Genomic DNA, 13,550 nt, shown 5'->3' on the forward strand with positions numbered 1-13,550 from the left:
AAATTCAAACTCGGGGCCTTCTCTCTTTTTTAATATTTTCTTGTTACTTTCAATTCCCCTTCCTTCCTTCCTTCCTTCCTTCCTTCCTTCCTTCCTTCCTTCCTTCCTTCCTTCCTTCCTTCCTTCCTTCCTTCCTTCCTTCCTTCCTTCCTTCCTTCCTTCCTTCCTTCCTTCCTTCCTTCCTTCCTTCCTTCCTTCCTTCCTTCCTTCCTTCCTTCCTTCCTTCCTTCCTTCCTTCCTTCCTTCCTTCCTTCCTTCCTTCCTTCCTTCCTTCCCTCCCTTACTCTCCCCCCCCTCTCTCTCTTCCTCAACTATTGAAATATGTTTCTACATTACTCATATTCCCCCTCCCCACAGCAAGAAAAATTTAAAAAGGGAATATGTGTGTATTATGTGTGTGTGCACTTTAGTCTGCATCCTAATACCATTACTTCTCTAAATGGAAGTGGATAGCATTTTTCATCAACTCCTTCAGAGCTGTGGTAGGTCATTGAATTGGTCAGTAAGTCTTTCACAGTTAATTCTCTTTACAATGTTACTGATTCTGTGTACATTGTTCTGGTTCTCCTAACTTCATTTTGCATTGGTTCATAAAACTTCTTCCCTGGTTTTTGGGAAAACATCCCTTTTAATAATTTTTTATAGCACAATAGTATTCTTTCACATTCATATACAACAACTTGTTCAGCCATTCCCCAGTTGCATCCCCTCAATTTCTAATTTGTTTCCAATACAAAAAGAGCCACCATAGAGATTTGTGGGTATGTGGTTCCTTTTCCTTTTTTTTGATCCCTTTGTGGCATACACCTAATAATGGTATTGCTGCTTCAAAGGATATAAAACAGCTTTATAGCCCCATAGGGCAGAATTCTAATGATTGGGCTGGTTCACAACTCCACCAACAGTATATATTGTAAGAAAATATTATTCTTACAGATAATATACCAGGGTGAAAAGGGGTGGAGGCACAGATGGGCACCTCAAGATTTAGCATACTTGAGGTTACAGAGAACCTTCTCCCCTAAGAAACTCTTTCAGGCTCCCCTCACCCTTTCAAAGATTATCTGAGTGTGCTTATTCAACTAAAGATGATTTAATAACAAGTTCAAACTGGGGAGGTATCAGGGTACAGATTGGGTTTCACATCTCTCAGCTTTTGAGCTGAGCCTGGCCTCACAGGCTTGTGGAGGGTTTCTTTTATTCCTTTCTATACTATATCTATGCTAGCTTTGTTAAGTTCAAAGTCTTTAGCAGTAGACAGCAAGAGGAAGAAGAGAATCTGACCTTCTGAGCTGGTTGGGCTTGTCTGTTCAGGCTAACGCCCCCTCAAGACCAGCCTTTACAGTTCAAGTCACTTCCCTTAAATCCTTTTCTTTGATAACATAATCCCCAGGAATTCAGGTAGAGCACACAGTTGGAAAAAATTCAGGAATAGAGGTACTTCTATCCAGATAGTCAAAGAGACCTCCCCATCCCCAGGTTCAGGAAAGAGTTCTTTTGAAAACAACCATCACTCTCCTACTCTCCCCTCCCCTCTCCAACTACCTTCACTGTCAATCAATCTTCACTCCAACATTTCAAACCCTTTCTGTGCAATATTTTCCCCACAATATATACACTTCAGAATTTATTATTTACATTTTCTGTCATCTTAGTCAATCTGACATGTTTGAGCTAATTATCTCTAAGGTATTTTAACTTGCATTTCTTTCATTATTAGTTACTTAGAGCATTTTATATTATATGGAAATTTTTTGTTTCTTCCTTTGAAAATTGCCTATTCATAGCCTTTGACCATTTATTATCTGGTGAATAGCTCTTATTTTTTTTTATAAATTTGGCTCAATTCTCTATATACTTCAGAATTTATCAAAGAAATCTGCTTTCCCTCCTAATTTTGGCTACATTGGTTTTGTTTCTGCAAAATTTTTTTCCTTTTATACAATAAAAAATCATCCATTTTACCTCCCATGAACCTTTGTCTCTTGCTTGTAAATCCAGGTCTTTCTAGACTCTTAGCCTTGTGTGATTCCCATTTTGCATCATTGCCTTTGAGATAAAGACTCCTTTTATCCCTGAATGGATTGTAGTTCTCAATATTCTTTTCTCCATTTCAACAGTAAATGATAGATGGGATGTTTTTTGAGAACTTAGAAGCAGCTAGCTGGTACTGGACTTAAAGACAGGAATACTTGAATTCAAATATTATCTCAGATATTTATGAGCTATATGACTTTGGAAAAATCACTTAATCTCTCTGGGTTTTAGTGTCCTAATCTGTTAAAATGAAGACTTTAGACTTGATGGTTTTCAAGGGCCCTTCCAGGGTTTAAAAGTAATTAAATTATTAAATTATGCCTGGAATAAGAGTAGTTTGTTATGGTTTATAATATTTTTGCCTGAAAAGGTAATTAATAAATACTAGGAAGTGGCCAGTTCAGGGGCTTCTCTGCAAGGTGTTTCCTCTTGTTTATGTGATCCTCTTGATGGCTAACTGGGGTGAAATGTTTTCCTTTGTGGATTGCTACATTGTGGGGAAAATTATTGTGCAGCAAAGTACCACATTTCCTCTCACTCTTTGGTTTTGAGGCTTCTTTGCTGAAGAAAGAGAAATTCTTAGAGGTAAAGTTTCTGTGAAGGGGGAAAAATGTATTGTCACCCTAACTAAATCCTTGTCATGTGAAGAATGCCTACCTCATATGGCTAATCCTTACTTAAAAAAATTTTTTGAAATTATATAGAGAGGCAGTATATCACAATAGAGAACAAGCCTCAGAACCAGGAAGACCTGGTTCAAGACTTACCTCTAACACATACTAGCTGTGTGTGGCTAGTTTGGCAAATCTCTTCACTCTTCAGTGCTTGCCAGTTAGTTCCCTAAAACTCTACTTTTAAGAGAAGGTGTTCACCTTCCATGAAGGAGTTTTCCTCAACTCAGAAGTTTCCTATGCCAATAAAATTACAAATCTTGTCCCAATTACACCTAGAAAGTGAACCAATTTTAAAAATTAACTACATACATAAAAAGAAAACCACCTATTTTTCAGTGGTTAACAAGTTAAAAAAAATAAGCCATTTTTTATAGCAAGCACATCCAAGATGCAGTTCAGGCTTTTCCCTAATGTGGCCTTCTGCCTTCTTCGACTATCATCCAATGTCACTCAACAAAGAATGTTTTTATCACCTCTTACAATGATCAAAAAAATCAATTTTCCATTCATGGTGACAGCTGAAAGCCTAGTAACTACAATTTTTGAAGCTGGAAGCCTCCAATAAATAAACTTATTGAAATTAAGATTTGATTCTTAATGCTACATAAATGAGTACTAGAGATATGATTATCCCATCATTCTGAATTATTATTTTTATGGTAGCAACACCTCTGAGAAATAAGTAAATGATGTTGGTAATTTATTTGTACTTGAAGATTCTATTTTACTGATTGTTCCTACTACAGGCCTTATTAGTATATTTTAATGTCTTTAACAGCTACAGTGTTTCCTGAAAACGTTTTTCTGACCTTGGGGAGTATAGTTTTTATCTCCCTGGAAACCTGAATTGCCCTGTAGTAGCTAATACGCCTGTTGTTTTTTTTATGGTACATATATACCAATGGTCTGTGTTGCCTTTTCAAAGGGAAGAAAAATCACATTTTCTAGCTGCAGCTATTTTTTTTTTGTTAACTGAAGTTATGCAACTCTGGGTTATTTGGCATTTTTAAAATTTTTTAAAGATTTGTAGTTTGATTTAGAAAAATAACAACATAAGATTCTTTGGTAGATTGCTTTTGTCTTCCTTTAATATAATTTTGGTGGTGGGAAATTTGTTTCTTAGGGAAAAGACTATACTTTTAGATTTTATGGGTTTTCTTTCTGTAATACAAATCAGCTTCATAACTGTATAATTTATTTTGTTTAGGTAGTAAATGATCTTGGGTATGTTTTTATTGGCTTTCTATTTTCTGTCTTTCCTATATGTTTTGGCTTGTGTTGCATAATATAAATGACTTTTTATAGTAGCAAACTACACACTAACTCAAAATAGAATATAAAAGGAACTCTTTTAATAGAGAAATAATTTATTTGGTTTTTATTTATTTTTATCTTATTTTAAATTTTAAATATTTTTCCATGGTTAAATGATTCGTGTTCTATCCCTCCCCTGTCCTGGTGCTGACAAGCAATTCCACTGGGTTATACTTGTATTATCACTCAAAATCTATCTTAATATTATTCAGTTTTGTAATAGTATAATTTTTACCCAAATCCTATACCCATATAAAAAAGTGATAAATCATGTTTTTCTTCTGCATTTCTACTCCCACAGTTCTTTCTCTCAATGTAGATCATATTTTTTCAATAGAAAAATAATTTAGACCACTTGCTAATGAGTAGAAAATAAAATATCAAGGTGACAATATAGACATACTCCCATCTAATATAATTGTTTCCTTGAAAATAAATTAGGTGGAACTATATTACAGAGGGCAGGTTGTTCCAGAACTGAATAACATTACAATAAAAATACAAATATATCAGTGTGCACATTGTTTTTTTCTGGTTCAGTCAAGCCCATTTTAAGTGAAAGTATTAACACTTAAATATATGGAATGCTTAAAGAAAGAGTTGCCCTAGAAGCTATTTTTCTGTAGCATTGAGCTTATGATGGCACTAAAACCCAAGACAGTTTGAAAAGTAGGTAAAAATTATGTAGAGTACTATCCTTTCATCCTAAGGATAGAGAGGTTAAACATTATAGTGAAATGTAGTAGATTTCACTTTAAAAAATGAATATCCAGTTTTATCTCTCTGTTTAAGAAAGTGATAAAATAGAAGATTGTCTACAGATCCCATCTCTGACATTTGTGCATATTAAGGAATGTGGTGGATTTTTTTGTTTTTGTTTTTGTTTTTTTGCCATGGATAACAGGGTAATTTGTTTCACTTAACTATATATGTTTGTAATGAGATTTGTTTTTCTTGATTTCTTAATAGAGGCAAGGGCAGGGAGGAGAGAAGAGCTAAAAGTAAAATAAAATTGAATTTAAATAACAAGTTTCAAACTGAAAAGGGTCATAGGATAAAACCATATAAAAGGAAGAGGAAGAAAATGAGTCACAAAAAAGAGAAGTGATTTCCCCCTCTGCTGACCATGCCAGAGTTGCCTTTTTGGGAAAGGGTGAGGAATGGGAGAGGAAGGGAAAAAAAAGAATGAGATATAGATTTTTTTTAAACCCTTACCATCCACCAATGCTGTGTATTGGCTCCAAGGCAGAAGAGTGGTAAGGGCTAGGCAATGGGGGTCAAGTGACTTGCCCAGGGTCACACAGCTAGGAAGTGGCTGAGGCCAAATTTGAATTTAGGACCTCCCGTCTCTAGGCCTGATTCTCAATCCACCAAGCTACCCAGCTGCCCCCTGAGATATAGATTTTTGGTTATAGTAAATGTGAGAATTTGTTTCCCTTGGTTATGCTTATTATTAAAATTTACTGCATATTTGTAACAAATCATATGTATAACATTATTGTTCTGTTACAGATTATATTGTTATATATGTAAAATAAAAATAAATGGTAATCAAAAACTTAAATAAGAAATTGCCCCCCTAAATTAGGGATTCTTAACCTGGGGTCTATGGATAGATTTTCAGGAGCCCTGTAAACTTTGATGGAAAACTTACATCTTTTTTCAATATTTAAAATTTTTCTATATTAACATTTTTTAATGTTTTAATTAAAAAACTAGATTGGGGATAGGAAATACACAGAGAGGAAGAAAAACATGAAAAGGAAGCATAACTTGAAGCCAAGGGGGAGAGGTTATCAGGAAGAACTCTGGACTTTTACATTGGTCTCTAGTGTTGGACTTGAAATCAAGATTTTTGGATTAGAATCCCAACTCAGATATTAACTATGTGGCTATGGGATAATCATCTAATTTCTCTGAGTCTCAGTTTTCTCATCTATAAAATGATGTTAATAACATTTATACTACTTATGTTATAAGGTTGTGAAAAATATACTTTGCAATCATCGATGCACAATATAATGATTATTACTTGCAAAATCTTCTTCTTTCTAATATATGTATATTCTTCATGTATAATGTCAATCATTTTACTGGTTGAAAATCTGTACTGCCTACCCACTGCCTGTGGAATAACATTGTAAACCCCATAATCTGGCAATCCGTGTCTTCCACAGACTGACTTTTTTTTACATGAAAAATTCACTATTTTGAAAAAAAAAAAAAGCTTTTCTTTGTATACTAACAGAATAATATGAAAAGAAAAATTTCCTAAACGTTATCCAGAAAAACGACAAGATTTAAAGAAGCCAGTTTCTGGCATTGATGCAAGCAAAACAGACCTATTTAGCAGAAGCAGCTTCAGTTATCTGCTACGGGGCAGTTTCACTGCCAGCTTCTTTTCCTTCTTTGCTCTTCTTTATTTTTTGTTTATGTCTCCTCTGACTGTCCCCTTGTTCACTTTCATGGTATCTTCTGCTATTGCTTCAAGATGACTTGTGTCTTGTCTCTTCTTTTCTTCTACTTGCTCTATGACACTTTTGGCCTCTTTCTGTATATTCTGTGTATTTGTATTGTTCTTCATCACTGTTGAAAATGCCTTCGTGGTTGGCTATAATCATGTTCTCTCCCTCTTTCTCGGTCCCTATCAAGGTTGAAGACTCTTTCTCAGGTCTTGTTCTCTCCCTCTCTCATCTTCATTTTCTAGTTGTCTCCTCTGCTCCCCTGTATACACCTACCAAATAAGACAATCACCAGTTATTTGTATTATTATTTTTAATCACTTTTCTGCTTAATTTGCCTATTCCATACAATCATACCAATTGTAAGTTCTTTTGAGGGGAGAGCCTGTGTCATTTTTATAATCCATGCATTATCCCCAGCATTTAACACAGTGTTTTGTATATGGTAGTTATCTAAATGTTTTTGCTGAATTCTTGATATCTAAAATATCTCATCCATCTGCTGAAATTATTCATGGATTAGCTCAAATGTTGCTTCCTCCATCAAGATTACCCTTATAAACCCATAATGGAAATGAACTCTCCCTCTTAAATTACCTTGGAATTGTTGGGGGAGAGGAGTTGTCTCTCTCAGTTACTTTTCACATTTTTATTTATATTTTATCTCTTTCTGTTCATTTCCTATATTTATTACTAGATTTTCAGAGCCTAGGAAACACATAGTAGGTATTAATAAATGCTTATTAATTAATTAAAAGTAATCATCCCCCAAATGTCAGGGATCTTTTCTTTTTTCTTCTTCAGAGTGATCTAATATATTGTCTTACACATAATAGCAAATTAATTAACATCTTGGAATACATGAATGGGACTCTAGAATCATCACCCAATTCATCTAACTGTAATCTTATTCTTATCTACTCCTACTTCCTTTGGTGACTTTTTAATAGAAGTGATTGCATTTCTCTCATGCATCTTCAATTTCCTCCCCCTCCTCTACTGGATCCTTCTAATAGTATTAGCCTCTCCATTCCTTATTTAAAAAAAAAAACCCTTTTAATCATAACTGATACTTATGCAGCATTTTGAAGTTTGTAGTTCATAAAACTTACTCATTTAACTTTCATATTACCTATGAGGTAGGTATTCTAGACACCTCCATTTTATAGGTGAGAAAAGGTCTAATTATTTATTCCTCCATGGTCACACAACTAAAGTATCAGAATTTGTATTTTTTATTGATTTTTTTAATCATAAAGAGATTTTGTTTTAGCAATTACATATAATAACAAATTTCCACATAAGTTTTCCAAAGTTATATGATCCAAATCATCTTCCTCCCCCTCCCCCTTCTCCTCCCATTTCCTGGAACTGGCAAGCACTTCAAATTGGATTATTCATATATTATCATGTAAAACATTCCCAGATTGATCATTTTTGTAAGAGAATAATTAAGAACCCCAAAACAAAAACCCAAATAAACTAAAGTGAAAAATTCCATGCTTTCATCTGCATTCCAACTAACAATTCTTTCTCTGGATATGGATAGTTTCTTTGTCGTAAGTCCCTCAGAATTGTCCTGGATTGTTGTATTGCTGATAGTAGCTGTCTATCACAGTTTATCATTCCACAATATTTCAGTTACTGTGTACAATGTTCTCTTGGTTCTGCTTATTTCACTCTGCATCAGTTCAGGTAGGTCTTTCTGAAATCATCCTGTTCATCATTTCTTAAAGCATAATAGTATTCCATCACTGTCATATACCATAATTTGTTTAGCCATTCTCCAATTGATAGATATTCCTTCAGTTTCCCATTTGTCACTACAAAAAGAACAGCTATAAATTTTTTGAAAAGTAGTTCCTTTCCCCCCCCAAAAAAAATCTCTTTTGAATACAGACCTAATCTTACTATTATTGGATCAAAGAGTATGCATTGTTTTATAGCCCTTTGGGCATAATTGCAAATTGCCCTCCAGAATAGTTGGATCAGTTCACAATTCCACCAGCAATGCATTAGTGGCCCAATTTTGCCACATCCCCTCCAACAATCATCACTTTTTTACTGCAAGATGGACTAATCTAATAAGTATCGGGTGGTACCTCAGAATTGTTTTATTTTGCAATTCTCTAATCAGTAGAGACTTAGGACATTTTTTTCATATGATTATTGATAGCTTTGATTTCTTCATCTGAAAACTGCTTATTGATTTCCTTTTGACCACTTGTCAACTGAGGAATGACTTGAATTCTTAGAAATCTGACTTCATTCTCTATAAATTTGAGAAATTAGATATTTTTTCTTTATTCTTTATTGGAGAAATTTGTTATAAAAATTGTTTCCCAGTTTCTTGTTTCCCTTCTAATTTTGGTTACATTGGTTTTGTTTACACAAAATCTTTTTAATTTAATGTAGTCAAAATTATTCATTTTATACCTTGTAGTATTCTCTATCTTTTGTTTGGTCAAAAATTATTCCCTTCTCCATAGATCTGACAGATAAACTATACAATGTTCCCCTAATTTACTTATAGTTTGACCCTATATTGGTATAGGGTGTGAGATAATGATCTAAACCTAATTTTTGCCATATTCTTTTCCAATTTTCCTATCCATTTTTTTCATAGTGAGTTCTTATCCTCAAACTGGGATCTTTGGGTTTTTCAAATTCTAGATTGCTAAGGTCACTTACCTAGTCTATTCCATTGACCCACCATTCTATTTCTTAGCGAATAACAGATTGTTTTGATGATTTCTGTTTTATAGTACAGTATAACACCTGGTACTGCTAGGTAACCATCTTTCACATTTTATATTCATTAATTCCCTTGATATTCTTGATCTTTTGTTCTTCCAGATTAATTTTGATATTATTTTTCTAGTTCCATAAAATAGATTTTTGATAGTTTAATTGGTATGGCACTGAGTAAATAAATTAATTTAGGGGAGGATTTATATTTATATTTTTGTTATATTAGTGTGGCCTACTCATGAGCAATTACTGTTTTTCCTGTTATTTACATCTAACTTTATTTGTGTGAAAAGTGTTTTGTAATTGTGTTCATTTATTTCCTATGTTTGTCTTGGCAAATAGATTCTCAAGTATTTTATATTGTCAGAAGTTATTTTATATGGAATTTCTCTTTCTTTTGCTGCTGGACTTTGTTGGAAATATATAGAAATGCTGATGATTTATGTGGGTTTATTTTGTATCCTGCAACTTTTCTAAAGTTATTATTTCCACTAGTTTTTTAGTTGATTTCATTGGGTTCTCTGAAGTGTACCATCATATCATCTACAAAGAGTGATAGTTTAGTTTCCTACTTTAATTCCTTCTTCAGTTTCCTTTTCTTGTCTAACTGCTACCACTATCATTTCTTTTTTTTTAAACCCTTACCTTCTGCCTTATATTGATTCTAAGGCAGAAGAGTCGAAAGGTTTAGGCAATGGGGGTCAAGTGACTTGCCCAGGGTCACACAGCTTGGAAGTGTCTGCAGTCAGATTTGAACCCAAGACCTCCCATTTCAAGGCCTGGCTCTCAATCCACTGAGCCACCCAGCTGCCCCCTACCACTAGCATTTCTAGTACAATATTAAATAATAGTGGGGATAATGGGCATCTTTGCTTTACTCCTGATCTTATTGGGAAAGCTCCTAACTTATCCCCATTGCAAATGATACTTGCTGATGTTTTTTAGATAGATAATACTTATTTTGAGGAAAGGCCCTTTTATTCCTATGCATACTAGTGTTTTAAATAGGAATGGGTTTTGTATTGTTTCAAAGACTTTTTTATATCTATTGAGATAATCATGTGATTTCTGCTAGTCTGGTTATTGTTATGGTCAATTATACTGATAAATTCCCTAATATTAAACCAGTCTTGCATTCCTGGTATTAATCCCACCTAATGGGATTCATCTTTCTGATACATTGTTGTAGTCTCTTTGTTTGTATTTTAAGATTTTTATGTCACAAAAAGAATTTGATTGGACACCTTCTTTGCTTATTTTGCCAAATAATTTCTATCATGTTGGGATTCATTGTTTTTTAAATATTTGAGAGAATTCACTTGTGAATCTATCTGCCGCTGGAAATTTTTTCTCAGGGAGTTCATGGATGGCTTCTTCCATTTCTTTTCCTAAGGTGGGATAATTGAAGTATTCTTTTTCCTCTTTTGTTAATCTAGGCAATTTATATTTTTGTAAATATTCACCCATTTCACCTAGATTGTCAGATTTGTTGTCATATAACTGGGCAAAATAGTTACTAATGATTGAGTTAATTTTTTCTTGATTGAGAGTGAATTCACCTTTTTTATTTTTGATATTGGTAATTTGATTTTCTTCTTTCCTATTTTTTTAATCAAATTAACCAGTGCTCTTTTTGTTGTTGTTGTTTTTCATAAAACCAACTCCTACTCTTATTTATTAGTTCAATAGTTCTTTTACTTTCAATTTCTCCTTTAAGTTGTAGGACTTCCAATTTAGTCTTTGAGGTCTTAAAATTTGTTCTTGTTCTTGTTTTTTTTTAGTTGTATGCCCAATTCATTGATGTTTTTTCTCTATTTTATTGATATAAGCATTCAGGGAGATAGATTTTCCCGAGTGCTACTTTAGCTGTATCAAATAAATTTTGATATGTTGTCTTCTCGTTGTCATTCTTTTCAATGAAATCAATAATTGTTTCTATAATTTGTTCTTTGACTCACCCCTTTTGAAGAATTAGATTATTTAGTTTCCAATTAATTTTTAATTTCTTCTTCCATGAAAACTTATTGATTATATTTTTACTGCATTATGATCTGAAAAGGAAGCATTTATTATTTCTGCTTTTCTGTATTTGTGAAGGGTTTTTTGTCCTATTACATGGTTAATTTTTGTGTATGTAGCATGTGCTGCTGAAAAGAAAGTATATTATGAAGCCATGGCAAAATATTCTAGTAATATCAATACTTTTTAAAATATATATTTATTTATTTAGTGTATGTTTTATCAAGATGTAATTGCCTTTCTTATCTCTTAATTAGATCTATTTTTGCTTTCGACTTGTGTGTGAGATTATTATTTCTCCTCCTGCTTTTTTAAAATCTCAGTTGAAACCCAATAGATTCTGTTCTATCACCTTACCTTTACACTGTGTGTGTCTACCTACCTCAAAGAATATTTCTTGTAAACAACATATATAAGATTCTGGTTTTTAATCCACTCTGCTATCTATTTCCATTTTATGAGTAAGTTCATCCCACTTACATTCACAGTTATGATTACCATCTGCATATTCCTCTCCATCTTGTTTTCTCCTTTTAATCCTGCACTTTCTTCTTTCACCCTATCCCTCCACACAAGAATTTTGCTTTTAATCACTGCCCCCTAAATTCTTTCTCCCACACCTTTCTTATTTCTCTTCTACTTCTCCATAGGACAAGAGAAGATTCTCTACTTGGTTGATATTCCCACTCTGAGCCAATTCCAATGAGAGTAAAATTTAATCATTGCTAGTTACCACCCTCATCCTCTCCTCTGTGGTAATAGTTTGGTTCCCCCCCTCCCCCTTTCTGCTTTTAGGTGATATAATTTACTCTATTTTACCTCTCTCTTCCATTTTCTTTCACTGTAGTCCTCTTTTTCACCCCTTGATTTTTTTTTTTGCATATCATCCTAAACAGTTTACTCTCATACTCATTCTTTATATATTTCTTCTAACTACTATGATATTGATAAAAAATTTAAGAGATACAAATATGATTTTTCCATATAGGAATATAACAATTCAACCGTATTGAATCCTTTAAATCTTCTCTTTCTTTTTTGTCTTTTTATCCTTCTCTTGAATCTTGTATTTGGACATCAGGTTTTCTGTTTAGATCTGGTCTTTTTATCAGGATAGCTTATAAATCTTCTAATTGATTACATTGCCATTTTTCCCCAGAAAAAATATAGTTAGTTTTGATGGATAGGTATTTCTTGATTTTAAACCCACTTCCTTTGTTTTCTGGAATATCATTCCAAGTCTTCTAGACCTTTAATGTATAAGATGCTAAATATTGTGTAATCCTGACTATGGTTCCTTGATATCTAAATTGTTTCTTTCTGGCTACTTTAAGTATTTTCTCCTGGGCCTGGGAGTTTGTGAATTTAGCTATAATATTCCTGGGAATTGTCATTTAGGAATTTTTTTCAGGAAGTGATTGGTGGATTCTTTTAGTTTCTATTTAACCTTCTTGTTCAAGAATATCAGATCAGTTCATCTTTGGCAGGTTGCTATATAAGGTAAGCAGTCACTCACAGGAATTTGGACAAAATCCAGGGACCCCTAGAGATTCCTGAATTAAATAAGATCACTAAACAAACAAACAAAAAAGAGTATTAGATCAGTTGTCCTTGATAATTTCTTTTAATATGATTTTAATAATAATATGTTTTTTTTAAACATAACTTTTATGTAGTCCAATAATACTTGGATTGTCTCTCCTGGATCCATTTTGTGGCTCAGTTTATTTTTCAATGACATATTTCATATTCTCTCCTATTTTTTCATTCTTTTGATTTTGTTTTATTTTTTCTTGATGTTTCATTAAGTCATTAGCTTCTGTTTGCCCAATTCCAATTTTATTAGAGATTGATTTTCTTCCATGACCAAAATTTTGAACCTCCTTTTCTATTTGGTCAACTCTACTTTTCATGGAACTCTTTTATTCATTAGATCTTTGTGCCTCTTTTTCCATTTGATCAATTCTGCTCTTTAAGCTATTATTTCCTTTTTGCATTACTTTCACTTCTTTTCCACATTCTTTTGTCTCTATGATTTGATTTTTAATTCCTTTTTGAGTTCTTCCAGCTCCTTTCTCATTTTTCGTTGAAGTTTTGCATGTGACTGCTTTGATCTTACTGTCCACACTGACTCTGTGCCTTACACTTCTTTATCACCATAAAATTTTTCTATGGTTAGGTGTTTCTTTTGTTGTTTGTTCATTTTGCCAGGTCCCCACCCCATTATTTTTACCTTTTTTATCTTAAGGATGGGTTTTGTTTTCAGGTTAGAAAGTATACTTTCTTAAATTTC

At 33.2% G+C, this 13,550-nt stretch overlaps 1 protein-coding gene and 1 long non-coding RNA gene across 16 annotated transcripts in view; one reads left to right on the forward strand and one right to left on the reverse strand.

The window, feature by feature from the left end:
- The window catches only part of LYN (LYN proto-oncogene, Src family tyrosine kinase), a 221,729-nt gene that overhangs the window by 160,059 nt on the left and 48,120 nt on the right, over nt 1-13,550 (forward strand). The window lies entirely within an intron of this gene.
- Nucleotides 269-13,550, reverse strand: part of LOC103098883 (uncharacterized) — a 110,730-nt gene continuing 97,448 nt past the window's right edge. For 6 of the 7 annotated variants that reach the window (XR_008917725.1, XR_008917724.1, XR_008917723.1 and 3 more), the window contains one exon: nt 270-6,759. This is a non-coding gene — a long non-coding RNA (uncharacterized LOC103098883). Of the gene's footprint in view, nt 6,760-13,550 lie in introns of all 7 variants that reach the window. The other variant, XR_008917720.1, reaches the window with a different exon arrangement.

The sequence above is a fragment of the Monodelphis domestica genome, chromosome 3 (genome assembly GCF_027887165.1).
Source record: "Monodelphis domestica isolate mMonDom1 chromosome 3, mMonDom1.pri, whole genome shotgun sequence".
NCBI lineage: Eukaryota > Metazoa > Chordata > Mammalia > Didelphimorphia > Didelphidae > Monodelphis > Monodelphis domestica.